This window comes from Lissotriton helveticus, chromosome 7 (genome assembly GCF_964261635.1).
Source record: "Lissotriton helveticus chromosome 7, aLisHel1.1, whole genome shotgun sequence".
In the NCBI taxonomy this organism is placed as follows: Eukaryota; Metazoa; Chordata; class Amphibia; order Caudata; family Salamandridae; genus Lissotriton; species Lissotriton helveticus.
The window spans coordinates 315292310-315312569 of NC_136068.1; the positions used below are offsets into that span (position 1 = coordinate 315292310).

Genomic DNA, 20260 nt, shown 5'->3' on the forward strand with positions numbered 1-20260 from the left:
GCTTTGGTTGTTTATCTGTTCATTTAGGGGACTATTTTATTAATTGCTTTCTGCTCGTGTTACTGTTTGCTTGTGTTCAGCTTCGCCGCCTGTAGCTGCTTGCATTTTAATGCTACATTCGTCCTTCCCATGTGTTGCCATGAAGCAGCATTTTTGTTGAATATTGCAGCATTTTCCCTCTGCCTTAGTCGCCTTGCATTGCTAAATCCTGTGGCCCGCCCTCTTCCGGGGACCTCTGCATCAGGAAGTGACAGCCTGACAGAGTAGGGCGACTGTTGGTGGGTTTCTTGTTTATTTAGGTAACAGGTCTGTGTCAGCTACGCACTTTTGTTTCTACAGAAGCTGGGCTTAGCTCAAAAACAATAATGACGTACAAGATACCCAAACACGTGACTAACTCAACACTGTATACAACTAAGAGTGAGCTTCGGTCACCTTGGAATCATGCAGCATATCACCATGTCCTAGATCCACACAAAAATGAAGGAAAAGTGATTGAGCCTTCCCCCGCTCTCCCACCAACTATGCTACTCCCTACACGAGAAGGACTTGTAAATAGGGATAAGTCATGAAATGTTTGTTTATACGTATTACCTTCTAGGGCGTGGGCCAGCCTGTCCATCCTAGTGCATAAAAGAAATTCCCTTACCTTTAAAAAGGAGGAAAAACCAAATGCCCCTAAACTTGTGAAAGAGGCATGAAAAAATCATAACCCAATTTGGGAGTCCCATAGGGGTGTAAATACTGCCCTCAACCACTCAATGATTCGCATGCTTCATCCTAGGGCTGCTGCAACTCCCTGGTGCAGCCAACATCCAGCAGTAGCGCTGACAAAAAAAAAATATAGAAAACAAAGAAATCTTATATGGCAAATAGGGTAATGGGGTTGTTACCTTCCCATATACCCCTAATTTGAACCTTGTTTAATCCTGCCAAAGTAGGATCCATAATTAAAACAGTGGATACCCACTTAGACAGTTTTAGAATTTTCCTCTGCGTGAGGAATCCTTATCTAAGATTTCTTTCGTCCTATATTCTTTTTATCTCAGCGCTCCTCTCTGGACGTTGTAGTGACTCCTAAAAAAAAAATGCTTCCCTTTGTGGAGACTAACCCCTCCAGCGACTATCCATCTCAGTGGCTAACAGAATGCTTCCCTCCTTGCCACCTGTGAAACTCAATCCTCGCCCCAAATCTGTAACCCAATGCTGTCCACTTAGACTGCATCAGTGTTAGATGTTGGGCTCCTGTTTTCATGCTGTTGAACTTAACCCTGCTTCTAATTGAAGCCTAGTGCTTTTTTATAACCATATACTTTACCCCAATTGCAGCCTCTCGTAATTTAGAGGTGATTAGCTAACTGTTTTTGCAAACCAGGTGTGCAAACAAAAGCCATGTTCAAAGGTAAATCCTCAATGCCTAATTAACACAATCGGAATTTCTATTGAATGTGGACAATTTGGGGAGTATGGGAAAACTGCAACAGTTGCACACTTGGGGTTAGGAATGTGTTTGTGGTCATTATCAATGGGACTGCCTGTAAAATGTGGTGTATACCTTCAGGCTCATGTCTTGCTTATTGGCATATCATTTACAGCTAATTTACATGCATACTCCAGTTCACTGAAGTACTCAAGAAAATCTAAAAATGTGTTACGATGCGTTGAGCACACTTGATCTTCTATGTATCCCATTAAAGAAAGGAATTTGATCCAAACTGAAGAATAATCCTAGGGGAATTACTTTTTGAATTTGTGAATCTGCCCACTACGTTCAGTCGATGGTGCTAGATTGAGGAAAGAAATGTTGGCAAAAAAATGTTTTACGCCATTCATTAGGAGTACGGTGAAGATATTGTATGTGGTTCTGTTTTTGGTGTAGAACCCCTTTTTGGTGTTGTATAAATGGTTGCTGAGGAGGGAACGTGCTACTATTTAATTTATCATACCGCAGAAGCAATTGCTGAACCTGCTTTTAGAGTACCTTCTGTGTAACGATATGAGTCGAGGGCATTCCTGTCTCTGCGTATATTTATTTAAGTCTGAGCTTTTCTCCCTTGACCTTGTGGCTGTGCCTGCTGCAAGTCTTCATGTTACATTAATTCACCTCTAATTTCTGTTTGTTTGGTCTGTCTCAAGATGATCCACAGTGATGTCTTTGAGAATCCATTTAGGGAGCACCACACCACTAGTAACTTTCTTCAATAGAATTTTGGCAGACCGTATCAGTCGCTAGCTGAGTCTGTTAAATGTTGGCGGAACTCATGAGTCTTGAATAGTGTTTACTGGCTGGTAGGTTGGGGTTTTTGGGGTGTTGGTGGAAATTCCATTGTATAAAAGGCTGTTTCTCAAGACTAACCAAGTGGAGTGTTGAAGCAAGCGGTATGGGTGTGCCTTGAGTTGTTTCCTGAAGGTCAACAGTTTCTTTTATTGGGGGGCTAGGTGGGTCATTGGGTTCCTTTGTGAAGGGTTTAGGTTGGATTTCTTGTATAGTTCTTGAGAGCTTAAGCAATGGGATTTAGTTTTTGATGCTTTAGAGTTTTGGATATTTAATATGTCATGGTTTAACGTGCCTCTGTATCTCATTTCACTAAAACTCTTTTTTTTTCATTATCGCATATAAAAGCACTTACAGATCGAGAAGTTCAGACTACCAGTGGTAGAAAAAAATCATTAAATAAGTACTTCGTAATGCAGTGCTATAATGTGCCTCTTAATGTCAAAGCATCTTTGTTAAAGAAATACACTTTTTTGAATTTTGAAGAGACTGTCATATTTTCATTAAATAACACGGAAGCTCATCCTTGGGTGTGTGTGGCCGTTCACCAGGGGTACAGAAAATAACAGTAGATGTTGTAGCACCCAGGGTAGTGCGCTGCATGGCTAAATACTTAAGGTCCCAAAGGAGATACCTATTGGCTATGCCAATGCTTGGTTTTTCTCTCCCTGTGTACCTGCGGTATTCCATATTCAGTTCATTTTCAATAGTTGGAGTATCAAAGTATAATTCGGCAGTTTTGCAGCATGCCACCAATTTTACAGTATCACAGAACATTAAGACCTCTTTGATATCACTATGCGCTATGCACAAGGAACAAATTCATCCATAGACTGTCACCCTGCTGAGCTTCGCTTCAAAGAATACGTAATTAGTTTGCCATGAGGCAGTACATGCTTCTAATTTCTAACTGTGAGGTCTTAAAATAGCGGGACAGTAGATGGAGACAATACTGCATACTCTCTATGCATGACATGCTGTGCAATTTTCCTTCATAGCACACAACCCTTCATTGCATCGATCAGGCGTTGCCATCTGGTGGACCAGGTGTAGCAAAACCGCCCCCCAGCTCGATATGGATTACATCCTGCATCTAAAAGCACTACTTCCTGTATCCCATATGTCCTCTGATCACTGTTCATATTTAATGTGCATCTGTGTATCACATTCTGGTTTTTGTATTGTGGTCTTAAAACCTGCACACCAGACTTTACTGTGTACCATACCTCCTTCAGTTTCCATAATAAAACCAGATGCTCTCTTGAAAACATTCAATTCCTTGTAGGAACTAAAGTCCATTTTGATCAATTAAATGCATGACCGCACCAGGGATGTCATATAAGTTAGTAAATTCTTTCTCTTTTTGTATTGGCGCACAGACTGTAGACTATTAGTTCAAGTGCATTCCAGTCATCCTCTCTTTTGCCATGTAGGACTTTTACATCCTATAATATGCTATTACCTAGTGTGGCCCTTAAATTATAGAAGGCACATTTTACTCCAGTATTGGAGCTTTCATAGATGCACATGCCTGAATCATTACCTGTCGTCGAGACGGGAGTCTCCGGTATATAAAACAGCAATGCTTCGTTGGATAGCAAACTGAGAAGATGCCTAGGCAACCCATAACCTTCGTTATGTAAAAGAGACCAAACTTGTCCCTGAACCAATCAGAACTCCTCACCCTCTAGAACACTCCTGAGAGAACCTTTTGCCCCTCAGATTTTCTACTGCACATTGTGCAAGGGAGTCTTCTTTGAGCTCTGCTCAAATTCTGCTTTTTTCAACCTTATTGAAGAACTTTGTTCTTAAAAATGCAATTGGATTCTGTACTATGGACTGCCTTCAAATACATTCTTTAGAGAATGTCTGGAAAGGAGAAGAAAGGTTTATTTAGAGCCTGTGCCACTTGTTACAAGAAGAGGCTCTACACTGATGACACTCATACTGACTGCATTTACTGTCTATACCCGGATCACCAGGCCAAAGACTGTAAGGTATGTCGCACTTTCTCAAGTAAGATTCTGAGAGATCGTGAAGGGCGCCCTTTGATATGACTTCAAAAGCTAAAGGCCAGAAAGGAGGTTATCTCCAGTGACAGTGATGAGGCTTCCTCCTCAACATCTAGGAGATCTCAAAAGAGAAGAAAATCTCCTCAAACAAATTCCTATGGGGAACGTCCTGAGAAGGCCCTAAAAAAGACCACTCATGAGTCTTCTAGGCGCCGTCCTTCAAAATGTCCTCAATCTGTGGAAAAGGAGAGTAAAGGACATTCTTCTGGAGAAAAAACATCGAAAAAGACTAATTCTGAGCACTCAAAATCACCTCCTCAGGTCAAAGAACCCTTCAGCAAGCCGTCTTATATGCCTCCTGAGGTAAAATCGAAGAAACCTGCATCGTCGCTGAAGAAACCATCATCGACGACGAAGATTGAGGTAAAGCTCATATCAAAGACACCATCATTGCCTATTACAGTGGCCTCTCCGTCGACTACGTCATAGTCGACGGTGGTGTTGACGCCGGTTACATCGACAGCGACCATGTAGATGACTGGATCGTCATCGACGGTGACTTTTGTCGACGACGGATAGTTCTCTACGCCTGGTGTCAACGACGACATCGACGACTGTGGCGTTGACGGTGATCTCGTCGACGAGGGAAATTCCAGAAAATCTGGAAATTGTCCGGAAGAGGAGGATTACACCAGAGATCACCTCCCCAAGCAAGATTACTCCTCTGGTGCCATCACACCTACTAGAGAAGCAGGATTCAGAGGAAGAGGACGACGACTGACCCTTTGGATACACCAGTAGTCCCTCACAACTACATGTGAAATGTCAGCATGATGACTATGAGGAGGGATATGGGGAGTACCAGTATCCTCCGCAACAACACTATCGCCAAGGGTACCAGGAGGAGATGGTTGGCATGCCATCGTCCATGATGATGGATCTGCAGTTTATTCTGGCAGACTATAAAAAGAGATTTCAGCCGACACCAGCTTCTCAGGAAATCCCTGTCTCGCATCCATGTTCCATCCCTACTACTCCAGTTAGGAGCAGGGAGTCACTACAAGAAGTTACGCCTCCCACTCCTCAAACAGAACACCACCAGGATCCTGTCACCACGGACGATGATGACCAGGAAGAGGGAGAAATAACAGATCCCAACAAGGAATGGGATGATTACCTGATTCCATCTTCGGCATCTCCCGCACCAGTACCTGTTGATTCCTGCTGGTGGATATCATTGGATTCCATAATTTAATGGAAAGAGCTGCGAAGAAGTTACAGCTTCCAATGGCTACAACACAAACTGAATGCTTCCTATACGATTCTGTTTGTGGTGCCAAGAACGTAATATCCATCCTCTAAACTCAGCGGCACATCAAATTATTCCATATATTCTGATGTTAGCGAAATCTGGCTTGGTCCATGCTTCTATTAAAGTAAATCTGGCGGCGATTTCTCGATATAGAAGAACTTCCTCGGGTCCATCTTTGTGGTCTGAAAGAATTATTTAACAGTTCATAAAAGGATTGTTTCAGACTTTTCCTCCCATTAGACCTCCTCCACCTCTCTGGCAGTTGAACATTGTTCTATCTCAATTGATGAAACAGCCCTTCGAATCAATTCACAGGGCAGATCTAAAATTCTTATCCTGGAAAGTAGCTCTTCTAATAGCTCACTTCAGCCAGAAGAGTTTGGGAAATACAGGCTATCACGATACAAGAACCGGTTTTGCAGTTCAAGGAGGACAGGATTGTCCTCGGGACTAATCCCAAGTTAATTCCGAAAGTGCCAACAGATTTTAATCTAAATGAACCGCTGATCCTTAAGAGGTTTTTCCATCAACCGTCAATCGCAGCGGAAAAAGCTCTTCATTCATTAGATCCATTGCATAAGTTGGTTCGGGCTATCCCAATTGTTAGCCATGTGTGGGAAGAAGATTTAAAAGCGATGAAGACACCGGCGACAGTTACACCTGTGCTCGCTAGATGAGAAAAGAAATATAAAGCTCCTTTACATGCACCAGCGTGTTTACTGGGCCATCCTAAGCTGGATTCCAGAATTTCTCAAGCGGCGCAACAGAAATCCAAGTATCCCTCTGCGCCTATATCAGCACCTCCTGACAGAGAGGGGAGACTTTTAGACAATGAGGGAAAGAGGTTTTCATCCATGTCTGCTCTCCTCGTTAAAGCAGCGAATGCCCTTGCCATTCTGGGCAGATACGACAGGCAGATGTTGTGCGATATGGCACCATACATGAACCGCATTCCGGAAGACAATAGGCAGAAGGCGAAAGGTTCTCCAGGAGGGAGAAAGGGCTGCGGCTGAAGTCATTGACTGTGCGATGGATATCGCGACCACAGCCTTCCTTTCGCTTGGAGGTGCTGCGGTTCTACAGTGTTGAGGATGGTTAAGGGCGACTGCCTTTAGACCAGAGGTCCAAAATAAAATTCTAGATCTCCCATTAGACGGAGAAGATTTGTTTAAGAAACAAGTGGATGAGGCACTTCAAGGAATCAACAAAGATACAGATACTGCAAAGGCCCTTGGTACACTACAGTACCGTAAAGTGCCCTTTCGAGGTGCCTGAGGTAGAGGCCAATCATCCTATATAGGGGGTTAACAACAGGGAAGTTCTCTTCCAGAGTATCCTCATCAAAGTCATAAGCACTAGAATATTCCCGCCCATGCGCGGTACCCCGGAAACACAATTATATATGTGCCTCATTGCCAGACCCTGTCCAAAAGGACTTTAAAGGACAGAGAAAGAATTTTTCTGTATGGGCTGGCAGAAAGATCCTCAAGAGGCAGATCACAGATGAGGAAGGGTTCCATGAGGTCTAGCTCTCTTTCAAGAAGCAAGATCCCTCACCCTTCTACATAAGCTTTGGGCTCGGCGCTGAAAAATCTGCCATCGGTAGGTCATTTGTCTCAGAAAAGGCAATGTCGAGAAGACATTGACATCCAGGTACGTCGTCGACTCCGAAGACTCGTGATCCTCTGCCGTCGTCAACCCGGCGACGATCGGCGTCGAGGATAGGAACTCCTCCGCCGTCTTCTCGACGACTATCGGCGTCGAGTAAATAGTAACTCCTCTGCCGTCGTCTCGACGATCGCCGCCGAGGATCGACAACCCTCCGCCGTCGTCTCGACGACGATCGACGTCTAGGAAGAAGAGCCCTCCGCTGTCGTCAACAAGGTGACGTTCGGAGTCGAGGAGCAGAGCCCCTTCATCTGGAACTGCACTGCGGCGTTTGCCGTCGACGTTTAACGTCGAAACAAAGGGATGTCCAGACATCGTCGTCGAGGAGAAGGTCCTGTTTGACATCGAGAGGCGCACGTCCGATGTCAATGCCTACCTCAGTGAGGTCTAGAGAAGGATCGGTGTTTCTGGTGACAGAATCCGCTTCTCGTCATTCTTCCTCTCATTCCTCCAGACATCCTTCTACGAGGTCAGCCTCTCCAGAATCCAGCAGACCTGTTCATAAAACTCCACCACAGCACAGGGAGGCTTCCCCTGCTGTGCACTTGTCTCTGAGATGGCTCCTCCCCCTGCATCACTGGAACAAGGATACTGGGGAGACACAGTGGATGCAGGAATATACCAGTCCCATCCATAGGTCACCTCTGCAAAGATTGGTGCAGGAAGTGGACAGATCGCGTTCTCCCAGACGGGAGGAACGCTCGGGCAGGTCGCGGGAACGGAGGCATAGTTCCCATCACAGAAGGAGACTGACACCGTCGTGGTCTTCCTCTTCCACCAGATCATCGAAGAGGGATTTTTCCCCTACCCTATTGCACAGCCCTGTATCGAGGGTGTCTCCGAAAGATGACATCAACACCTACCATGATGTGCTTCAAAGAGGGGCTCAAAATTGAAATGTCTACCACTCAAGCCTGATGCTCAGAAGAGAATCCTAAATCTCCGTTTTCCGGCTCGTCTCTATTTGGCACCCATACAGATGAGGAAATTGGCAGGATGAAGGCGGAACTCGATACCCTCAAAGCCGTGGGTTTGGAGAAAAAGGAGGATTACAAAAAGTGTTATAGACCCAACCTGCGCAAGGGATACCAACAGAGGGTTCAACCCCCTCAATGGTCCCAAGGTAAAAACCAAGGCAAGTCGCAATATCCGGGCCCTAAATCGAACAGAGGTAGAGGTGGTCACCAGTAACAGTCCTCTGCCACGGCCAGATCGGTGGGAAAGCCATGAACAGTGGCTTCCTCTTGCGTCAGCTGGCAGAGTGGTGCAACATCACGAAAGATCGTTGTGTGCTTGATGTACTGCGCAATGGATACGCATTACGTTTTCATGTGCTTCCAAAGGACATTCCTCCAAAAAGATCTCGTCCTCACCAACTAAAGTTGCTCCGGCAGGAAGTAGCAACCCTTCTACGAAAAACTTCCAAGTCTGTCTACAGCAACTACACGATCTGGGCCTTCATGTCAACATGGAGAACTCTGTGGAACAGCCCACCTAGACGATCCACTATCTGGGATCGACTCTGAATACAAACAAAGGAAGAGCTTTCCTTCGGGGGAGAGACTTTCTTCAATGCAGCAGAAGTGCAAAGTTCTGCGCCAGACAGAACGCCCAGCAGTCCGGCAAGTTGCATCTCTGCTGGGGTCAATGGCCTGCTGCATATTTCTCATCCCCAACGCCAGGCTGAGAATGCGACCGTTGCAGCAAGATCTAGAAGACAAATGGGACCAAGCAACGGGTTGCTGGGAAGATCGGATCGTGCTCTCCCAAGCAGCGAAATCATCCATTAAGTGGTGGACTCGGCCGCAGAATCTGTTGGTGGGAGTCCCTTTCCATCAACCAGTTCCAATGTAATCGTTGGTAACTGATTCATCTCTGCAGGGATGGGGGCACACATGGGGTGCCTTCAAATGCAGGGCCGGTGGTCCACAAAGGAACAGTCCTACCACATAAACATGCTGGAGCTACGAGCACTCCATCTTGCTCTGAAAGCCTTTTTACCGTCAATCAAGTCCAACTCGATCCTGGTCCGAACAGACAACACTACCACCATGTATTATCTAAACAGGGTGGTATGCGCTCTCGCCCTCTCTCCCTGGAGGCTCAAGCGATCTGGCACTGGCTTCTAGCTCGAAACCTCTCAATAGTGGCAGTGCACCTTCCAGGAGAGCAGAATGTCAAGGCAGACTCACGCAGTCGGCACTTCGAAGATCAGCCAGACTGGGTGCTGCACTACTAGGTGGTGGCAGATATTTTCCAACAGTGGGGTCGTCCATCAATAGATTTATTTGCAGACGACAAAAACAAAAAATGCCACGCCTTCGCATCCAGATTCCACCGTCCAGGGACAAGGGGGAAGGCGCTTTTGATGGATTGGTCAGAGACATTTGCCTACGCCTTTCCTCCTCTGCCTCTGATCCCAAAGGTGGTGTCCAAGCTCATCAGATGCAACATGAAGATGATTCTGATAGCTCCAGGCTAGCCACGTCAGTGGTGGTACCCGGACCTTCTTCAGCTATCGGTATTCCCCCACTGGAGGCTACTGTACAGAGCGGACCTGCTAACCAAGATGGACGGGAGGATTCTTCATTCCAGCCTTCCCTCCCTGAACTTGGCAGCGTGGCTCCTGAGGTCTTACAACACGGACACTTAAATCTGCCGCAGGACTGCATGCATATTCTGAAAGAAGTGAAAAGGAACTCCACAAGAGCGTCATACGCGTTGAAGTGGAAGAGGTTCTTCCTATGGTGTGTTGAAAATCATTTTGACCCTACGATGAGACAGGAAGATGTCATTCTTCCTTACCGTCTATATCTGGCTAAAGCGGGTTTAAAATATGCTTCAATAAGTGTTCATTTGTCAGCCATTACGGCGTACAGAAAATCACCCAGCCAACCTTCCTTTTTAGGTTTTGCCTAGCAAAATGCGTACGAAGTACGCATGCGCTAGCAAAATCTTATGTCTTACAGTGGGGAACAGGGACTCGCCCCCTGCTCCCATTGACTAGCTCCATAAATGGAGGCTAGCCATTGGGAGAAGGCTCTGTCCGTCAATCTCGGACCAGATTCGGGGGCGTTCCCGAGAATTTTTCCCTTTTGGCTACGTCACGCTACGTCAGCTGAAAGCCGATTCTCGGGAACGCCCCCGAATCTGGTCCGGCATTGACGGCACCCAGAAGACGTCCATTGCTCTTCGTGACAAGACAAGCACTGCAGCGCTTCTGTTTGGCAAGTCCCGGCAGGAAAGAGCAAGATGCATGAACGCATGAGGCTGTCATGTTAAATGTGAGACCTAGGCTGGAAACATGCTTTCTTCCGAACATGATGTCGAGCCCAGCTAGATCGGTTCTCTGTAATGCAACATGTGACAAGCTGCTTCATGGCGCTTTTGTGTGCTCGTCGGAGTTATTTATCGTGTCTTATCAGCATGTTTATAGCACTTTCTGCCACTTGTATGACTGCATAGTGCTTACTCCATGTGCCTCTTTGCAGACAGCCTCAATGTGCTTTTCTCTGGTAGAGGAGTTGTTTGGTGTACCTTACGCTCCCGGAAGGCAGCTGCTTCAAGGCGCTTGCCACTTGTGTTAGACTGGTGCTGAGTGCCATATATGTGAGAGTGGCTGAGTGAACATAGCAGGGAAAGATGCAGCAGAAGAGGGTTGGGGCAGCAGGGTGAAAGGTACAGGATGGGGCGGGGGCACGCACAGGATAGCACGGAGAGGAGTTACAGGCAGCGCGAGGAAAGCTGCGTGATGTGAGAAAGAGAGAAGGCGTGCGTTTTCAGAAATGGATGGGGCTGCTGTTGAGTCCTGAACATTTCTCGATCGTTTCCCCCTCCACTGTTCCTCTTTTGAAAGCCTATTGAAGATCTCTTGTACAGCACCTAGAAGTCACGGGCGTTGCTATGCTTCTAAGAAGTGGTACCTCTGGGCGCTATAAATACCACGAGCAAAACGAATAGAAATAAAGTGCTGTGAGGCGGTCGTGAGGTGAGGCGCCGCGCTGTGCAAGAAGCAGTGACTAAATGAATGCTGGCCAGCCTGGGTGGTATGGGGTGAACTGGGGTTAACACTGCCCCTCTCATGCCAGGGCAGTCACTCCTCGCCTTCAGTCATTACTGTGACTTCCCCCATCCCCTTCTCTTAGCTCCGTCATTCCCCCCCCCCCCCCCCCCCCCCCCCGGCTAATAACTATCTCTCTTCGTGCTTCCTTCCACTGCAGCACCTCTCTCACCTCTCCTCCCTCCCGTCTCTTCTTCCTCTGCCCAGCCGTCTGCACCCCACCCCCCTTTCTGCTGCCCCCCCTCGATCCAATCACCCTTTTTTTTAACGCTTTCTTCTAAATGCCCCCCCCCCCCCCCCCCCCCCCCCCGTGGTTGATGGCTTGGCGAAGTCATGCGGGGATCTGTGTTAGACCCCATGGCCACAGGCTGAAATCCGTGCGGGGCCGCTCGGCTCATCAGCCGCCCAATGTCGCTCCCGGAAGGCAGCTGCTTCAAGGCGCTTGCCACTTGTGTTGGACTGGTGCTGAGTGCCATATATGTGAGAATGGCTGAGTGAACATAGCAGGGAAAGATGCAGCAGAAGAGGGTTGGGGCAGCAGGGTGAAAGGTACAGGATGGGGCGGGGGCACGCACAGGATAGCGCGGAGAGGAGTTACAGGCAGCGCGAGGAAAGCTGCGTGATGTGAGAGAGAGAAGGCGTGCGTTTTCAGAAATGGATGGGGCTGCTGTTGAGTCCTGAACATTTCTCGATCGTTTCCCCCTCCACTGTTCCTCTTTTGAAAGCCTATCGAAGATCCCTTGTACAGCACCTAGAAGTCACGGGCGTTGCTATGCTTCTAAGAAGTGGTACCTCTGGGCGCTATAAATACCACGAGCAAAACGAATAGAAATAAAGTGCTGTGAGGCGGTCGCGAGGTGACGCGCCGCGCTGTGCAAGAAGCAGTGACTAAATGAATGCTGGCCAGCCTGGGTGGTATGGGGTGAACTGGGGTTAACACTGCCCCTCTCATGCCAGGGCAGTCACTCCTCGCCTTCAGTCATTACTGTGACTTCCCCCATCCCCTTCTCTTAGCTCCGTCATTCTCCCCCCCCCCTGGCTAATAACTATCTCTCTTCGTGCTTCCTTCCACTGCAGCACCTCTCTCACCTCTCCTCCCTCCCGTCTCTTCTTCCTCTGCCCAGCCGTCTGCACCCCACCCCCCTTTCTGCTGCCCCCCCTCGATCCAATCACCCTTTTTCTAATGCTTTCTTCTAACCTCCCCCCCCCCCCCCCCCCCACGTGGTTGATGGCTCGGCGAAGTCATGCGTGTACCGACTGCGGGGATCTGTGTTAGACCCCATGACCACAGGCTGAAATCCGTGCGGGGCAACTCGGCTCATCAGCCGCCCAATGTCGATACATCCTCTATAATTCATCAGGCACTGCACCGCCCTCACTGCTCAACACACACATCACTGAACTCAAATCCCGTGTGTTCGTATAAGACCATGTATTGGTAACGTGCTTTTTATGTCTTAAGTCAACTCATGGTCGACTTGCACCTGGTGTTTTTTTCATACCTGCCTATATAAAGCGCTTCGAATCCCCGCAGTGATGTAAGTGGTATAGTAAATACAAATACATTCTTACAATGAGCGCCGTTGAGTGGGATTAGAATAAGCATCTGTTAGGCAGCGCCAAGATACCCAGGGGTGAACATGTGCTTTACAAATGTTACCTTTACTCCTCCCTGCCCCTACAATATTACTCACACTCACCCCTTTGATACGCTTCTTTTCTATCCCCAGCATTCAATCAGTCAACTTATGAAGCACACTTTACACCCACCTCTTACACCCTCATTGTGTTTATATCTTCTGTACTCTCCTAACCCAATGTCTGACCTCGACCCATCCCCTCCAAGCTCACACCCCTTTACCCCTCCCTGAACCGTCTCCTCTGACTCGTTCCTTTACTCTGTCTGCTAGATCCACTCTTTCTTTTTATTTTCCCTTACTACTCCCTCTGCTCCTATGTCTTCTGCTTTTAGTTCCTCCCGACGCTCCTTAGCCCCCCCCTTTCTGCTTTCTCATTCTTTCGCCTTTCTTTCCATAATTCCTAAATTGTTTTCTTAATCCTTCCTTACCCCGGCCAGCCCCCCTTCACCACCTGCTTCCGCCTTCTTTACCCACTGAAGTAATTTTCTCTTCACCATGTTTTCTTTACTTTTTTGAGTCCCTGCTCCCCCCCCTTCTTTACACACACCTCCCCTTGCCCCTCCTTCTGTGCCCTCCCGCTCCACGCGGTGCACTCTACCTGCCCGCCCCTCCCTCCTCGGCAGGGGTGCCCTCGGGGGAGGGGTCCCTGCCAGGCTGTGGTGATCCCGGGGGTGCCCAGTCCCGCCGGTGATGCTTCATTGAGCTGTAATGAACATGGCACTGCGCCCCACCCGGGCCTGCACGCACCAGGGCACCAGGGTGGGCGTGGCCTCACTTCCCAGGTGTATTGTTGTGGTGACAATGCACAGAAGTGGCTCCTGCGGGAGTGGAGAATGGTAAACTGTGCGTGTAGGGATGGGGGCGTAGTGATCAGCCCCCTGTGATCACCCAGACATCCCGGGCATGTGTGGTGTAAACTTGGCGGGGGGAGGGGGGGGTGGGGGGAGATGTAGAGGTAGAGGTACCTCCCTGCCCCCTCTGATAACTCAGGCAGCCTGGCATGTTTGTTTTTTTTCAAACCGGGGTTGGGCGCCCTCTGATAGCTCTGCAGGTCTGGCCTGGTGTTTGTTTGCCTGCCAGGTGTGTGGCTCACATTACAGCCGCAGTGACTTGTCTCCCGCGGGCAGGCTGGGAGCCTGTCTCACACCCAAGGCCTATTCTGGGGGGAGGGGTGGGGTGGACGCTAATACCGACTGCCACAGGTCCCTACCTATGCAGCACCAAGCCACCCCCATTCCGTCCCGGCTGCCGCCACTCCCAGTCCTACTGCACCACCCCCACTACCTTTTTTCCCCTGTCCCAATCTTATCTTACTGCCCACCCCCAGTCCTTCCCCCTTACTGCCCTGTCCTCTCCCAGCCTGCCCTCTCCCAGCCTGCCCTCTCCCAGCCTGCCCTCTCCCAGCCTGCCCTCTCCCAGCCTGCCCTCTCCCAGCCTGCCCTCTCGCAGCCTGTCCTCTCGCAGCCTGTCCTCTCCTAGCCTGCCCACTCCTTGTGCCTCCGTTTTCGTGCCCCTGTCGCCTGCTTGTGCCTCCGTGTGCCCCTGTCGCCTGCTTGTGCCTCCGTGTGCCCCTGTCGCCTGCTTGTGCCTCCGTGTGCCCCTGTCGCCTGCTTGTGCCTCCGTGTGCCCCTGTCGCCTGCTTGTGCCTCCGTGTGCCCCTGTCGCCTGCTTGTGCCTCCGTGTGCCCCTGTCGCCTGCTTGTGCCTCCGTGTGCCCCTGTCGCCTGCTTGTGCCTCCGTGTGCCTCTGTTGCCTGCTTGTGCCTCCGTTTTCGTGCCCCTGTTGCCTGCTTCTGCCTCCGTGTGCCCCTGTTGCCTGCTTCTGCCTCCGTGTGCCCCTGTTGCCTGCTTCTGCCTCCGTGTGCCCCTGTTGCCTGCTTGTGCCTCCGTGTGCCCCTGTTGCCTGCTTGTGCTGTGTGGGTGTGTGTGGAAGGCTCTGTGTGGGTGTGTGGAGGGCTCTGTGTGGCTGTGTGTGTGGGGAGCTTTGTGTGGCTGTGTGTGTGTGGGGGGCTCTGTGTGGCTGTGTGTGTGGGGGGCTCTGTGTGGCTGTGTGTGTGGGGGGCTCTGTGTGGGGGGGCTCTGTGTGTGTTTGTGTGTGTCATTTGCGAGAGATAAAGCTAGTGGCATTGTAAATGACAATGCCATTTATTTATGTTAAAAAAAAAAAACATAAATAAAAATAATGTCAAGAGCAATGCCAATAGCTCCAACTTTAACAAAGGCAAAACCATTGCATTGTAAATGCTTGTTCCAAATGCAGTTGGTTAAGGATTTCCTACAGGGGTTGAAGAAAGTATATCCCCAGTTCAAACTCCTTCTCCTCCCTGGGAGTTGAATCTGGTGCTGTCCAAATCAATAGGTCCTCCCTTCGAGCCCATTCACAAGGCCACATTACAGCATCTGTCGTGGAAGGCCGCTTTCCTGGCAGCGATAACACCAGCGCGCCGAGTAAGTGAAATCCAAACGCTGTGTGCAAAAGAGCATTATACCGTTTTTTCACCACCACAGGTTAGTGTTAAGGTCGCTGCATTCCCTGGATCTCAAAAGAGTGCATAAATTCTATCTGGAGGGTACCAAGGGCATAAGGAAATCGGACCAATTGTTTTTGAATTATGGTGCCATGAGAACAGGTTCCCCAGCCTCTAAAAGATCCATTTCAAAATGGATAGTTTCCTGTATAAAATTGGCTTACCAGTTGGCACATAAACCCTTGTCTCCTAAAGCACACTTCACTAGGGGAAAAGCGGCCACAGTAGCTTGCTTGCATGATGTTCCAATGTCAGAAATTTGCAAGGCTGCAACACTGAGATCGGTACACACCTTTACAAGGCATTACTGTCTAGAATCCGATTCCAGGGCTGATACTCAAGTGGGCCAGGCCTCCTTGAGGCATTTTTTCGGATAGAAATCTTCCTATCCAGGCTTAGTTATGTAAGCTGATTGATTGATTAATTTACCATTATGTTCCTTTGCCCGCAGGTGGATGAAGTGAGGCTCGCTATTCTATTCTAGTGCATATGACCATTGATGAGGATCCCCTGGAAGAGAAGTATTAGTTACTTACATGTAATCCTAGTTCTCTTCCAGGGGTATTCTCATCAAAGTCATAAGCAACCCTCCCGCCTCCCCGGGCAAAGGATTCTGGTATTTTAAAGGTATTGTCAACTCTTTGTGCCATGGCTTTTTAGTCACCGAAAAGAACAACTGACCTAACTGTCTCCCCTGAGGCATGATGGAAAGCTGGGGGTCATGACTGCCTTGAAGGCACGGTGCCAGTTTATCTCTGTTGCTATGAGTTAGCTTTTCAGTCTTTTTAGACTGTGTTTTTGCAATGCAGCCTGGGAGCTGTATATGCTTTCAGTCCTATGTGAGAGTTTTCTGCTGACTGCTAAGCATTAAAACAGTATCAAAACATGTTTTGCTGTTGTTTTTTTCCCTGTTTCTAATGCATGTTTTATGATATAATGGGGAGCCCGTACAGCATTATTCAGCTCTGGTGTATATAAGGCTGCAGTTTTATATATATATATATATATATTACATATATATATATATATATATATATATATATATATATATATATATATGTGATATATATATATATATATATATGTGATATATATATATATATATATATGTGATATATATATATATATATATATATGTGATATATATATATATATATATATATGTGATATATATATATATATATATGTGATATATATATATATATATATATGTGATATATATATATATATATATATGTGATATATATATATATATATATGTGTGTGATATATATATATATATATCACATATATGACTGTGTTTCCGGGGTCCCGCGCATGGGCGTGAATATTCTAGTGCTTATGACCTTGAGGATTCCCCTGGAAGAGAACTAGGATTACAGGTAAGTAATTAATCCATACCCCTCTTATTCCTCATCATCACAGCCATACCGTCAGCGATATGGTCAAAAACAAACGGAGCTATACAAAGTCTGCTCCTAGAGGACGAGGAGGTCGTCACGGAAAGGATAGTGTTTAAAGACAATGACAACCTCCAGAATCCTGCTACATGTATTCCTTCCCCTCCACAAGTTCCCCTGGGTGGAAGAGTTGCTTCCCATCTGCATCATTGGCAGAAGATAACGACGGACAGATGGGTCTTCAATATAATACAATTCGGACATACTGTAGAATTCCTTCAATTCCAACCTTGGACTCCACCTACAGGTCAAGAGATCAAACATCTATCTCAGATGCGTCCGGAGATTCGGACAATCCTCCGAAAGGGAGCAATCGAACCGGTGCTGATCTCCCAAAGAGGAAAGGGATTTTATTCCTGCCGCTTCCTGGTTCAGAAGATTGCTCTCCAATGGCGTCCTGTTCTAGACCTGAGATCTCTGAATACGTATCTCAAGAAGCGGTCTTTCCGGATGGTGACCCTCCAAGACATTCTTCTGCTCTTAAACCCAGGGGATCATATGACCACCCTAGACTTACAAGATGCATATATTCACATCCCCATTCATCGGTTTGCAGTGGCCGGAGACCATTACCAGTTCAAAGTGCTACCATTTGGCCTCAAACCCGCTCAGAGAACTTTTACAAAGTGTCCGGCACCAGTGGCAGCTTTTCTCAGGACGCAAAAACACCAGGTATTTCCATACCTGGACGACTGGTTGGTAAAAGCACCATCAGAAACTTCAGCCCAGGCGTCAACTACGGCATGCATACAGTTGTTTACCGAACTGGGACTGACTTTGAATATGGAAAAATTGTGCCTTCCGCCTTCAAGGAAGATCACGTTCCTAGGAGCGATTCTGGACACCTCAGTAAACAAAGCATTTCCCTCCATACAGAGGCAACTGGGTCTCGCGTCTCTTGCCAAGGATTTCACAAGAGAAAAGTGTCTTTCAGTACGCAGGTACAAGTCACTGCTAGGGACAATGTCCTCTTGCATACCTCTCATTCCTTTTTGCCGACAAAAAATTCGTCCATTACAGGAAGAACTGGATCGTCAGTGGCACCAGGCAGAGGGATCCTTCGAGGACAAGGTGAAGATCACGCCGACTATGGTGCAAGCAGTAGCATGGTGGACCCACAAGAGGAACATCTTGGTGGGTCTTTCTTTCCTGACCGAACCGTCTCAATTGGTAATTACCCCCGATGCATCTCTGGAAGGATGGGGGTGCATTCCTGCAGGACCTGCAGGTCAGCGGTCGGTGGAAATTGCAAGAACAACAGCTTCACATCAACTTGCTGGATCTCAAAGCGGTAGGCTTGGCATTACTGGCTTTCCTACCAAGAATTCGGGGAACGTCTGTTCTGGTGAGAAGAGACAACACAACCAACTGCAAAGCACTATCTCAACAAGCAGGGAGGTACAAGATCACTCTCCCTGTAGCAGGAGGCACAAAAGATATGGAAGTGGGCTGTCCAACACTGAGTATCTCTAAAGGCGGAGCATCTTCCAGGAGATCAGAACGTCAAAGCGGACACTCTCAGCAGACTGAAATCGAGCTGCCACGAGTGGGAGATCAACCAGGACATATTGCAAAGCATCTTCTTCAAATGGGGTGTTCCGACAGTGGATCTGTTTGCGACAGCGCAGAACAAAAAATGGTAGTTCATCGCAAGTTGGCATCACCATCTGGGATCTTGGGGGAATGCGTTTTTGATTGCATGGTCAGGCGTCTTTGCCTACGCCTTTCCTCCGATTCCCCTCCTGCCACACGTTCTCACAAAAGTAAAGAAGGAACCATGCAAAGTAATACTGATAGCTCTGTGGTGGCCCAGACAACTCAGAGTTGCTCTTATTGTCGAAGGATCATCCGATTAGTCTGCAACCGATACCGTCACTCTCGACAATGTCCCGGGGACAAGTACTTCATCCAGACCCAAAATCGCTGCGCTTAACGGCCTGGCTCCTGAATACTGCGAATTTCACAACCCAGATATTTCTGCAGAATGCAGAGATATTCTAGCAAATACCAGAGCAGAAAGTACACACAGAACATATAGGATGAAATGGAAGAGATTCTGTTTGTGGTGCCAAGAACGTAATATCCATCTTCTAAACTCAGCGGCACATCAAATTATTCCATATATTCTGATGTTAGCGAAATCTGGCTTGGTCCATGCTTCTATTAAAGTAAATCTGGCGGCGATTTCTCGATATAGAAGAACTTCCTCGGTTCCATCTTTGTGGTCTGAAAGAATTATTTAACAGTTCATAAAAGGATTGTTTCAGACTTTTCCTCCCATTAGACCTCCTCCACCTCTCTGGCAGTTGAACATTGTTCTATCTCAATTGATGAAACAGCCCTTCGAATCAATTCACAGGGCAGATCTAAAATTCTTATCCTGGAAAGTAGCTCTTCTAATAGCTCACTTCAGCCAGAAGAGTTTGGGAAATACAGGCTATCACGATACAAGAACCGGTTTTGCAGTTCAAGGGAGGACAGGATTGTCCTCGTGACTAATCCCAAGTTAATTCCGAAGGTGCCAACAGATTTTCATCTAAATGAACCGCTGATCCTTAAGAGGTTTTTCCATCAACCGTCAATCGCAGCGGAAAAAGTTCTTCATTCATTAGATGTTCAACGCTGTCTGAAGCTCTACTTGCAAAAAAACAATGCCTTTCCGCAAGTCTTCCCAACTATTTGTTGCCTATAGTGCCCCCAGGAAGGGGTTTCTGTTGTCAAAGAGGGGAATTGCCCGATGGATTTCAAGTGCAATATAGTATTGTCATCAAGCGGCGGGGAAGCCGTTGAATGCAGGTGTTCGTGCCCATTCTACAAGAGCAGTGTCCACCTCCACTGCTTTATTTCCAGGAGTACCTTTCCAGGATATCTGCAGGGCTGCTACCTGGAAGAGTATGCATACCTTCACCAGACCTTACTGCCTCGATGCACCTGCAGAGAAGGATGTGGCAGTGGGACAAGCAGTACTGAGGAACCTTTTCCAGTTACAGTGAGCCCTCTTTACCATCCCTCCTTCCTTTGATGGTGATATAGGCACATTTTATTGTATGTTGTATTATATACTATTTGTAAAGTTTTTTTCACTATATGTATTTATATATGAACACTGCTATTATCACTTTACATATTTACCTAGTTCGAGATCTTGGGTAACAAAAAATGTGCTATGGTTTACTGCTCGCTATTCTGATTCAGGCATGTGAATCTATGAAAGCTCCAATACTGGAGTAAGAAAACAAGTTACTTACCTGTAACTGTAGTTCTCCAGTATTGGAGGCTTTCATAGATTCACATGCGACTCACCCTC

The 20260-nt window shown here is 47.5% G+C and overlaps 1 protein-coding gene across 6 annotated transcripts in view; it reads left to right on the forward strand.

Annotated features, from left to right (window-relative positions):
• Positions 1-20260, forward strand: part of MYBL2 (MYB proto-oncogene like 2) — a 230784-nt gene that overhangs the window by 192923 nt on the left and 17601 nt on the right. The window lies entirely within an intron of this gene.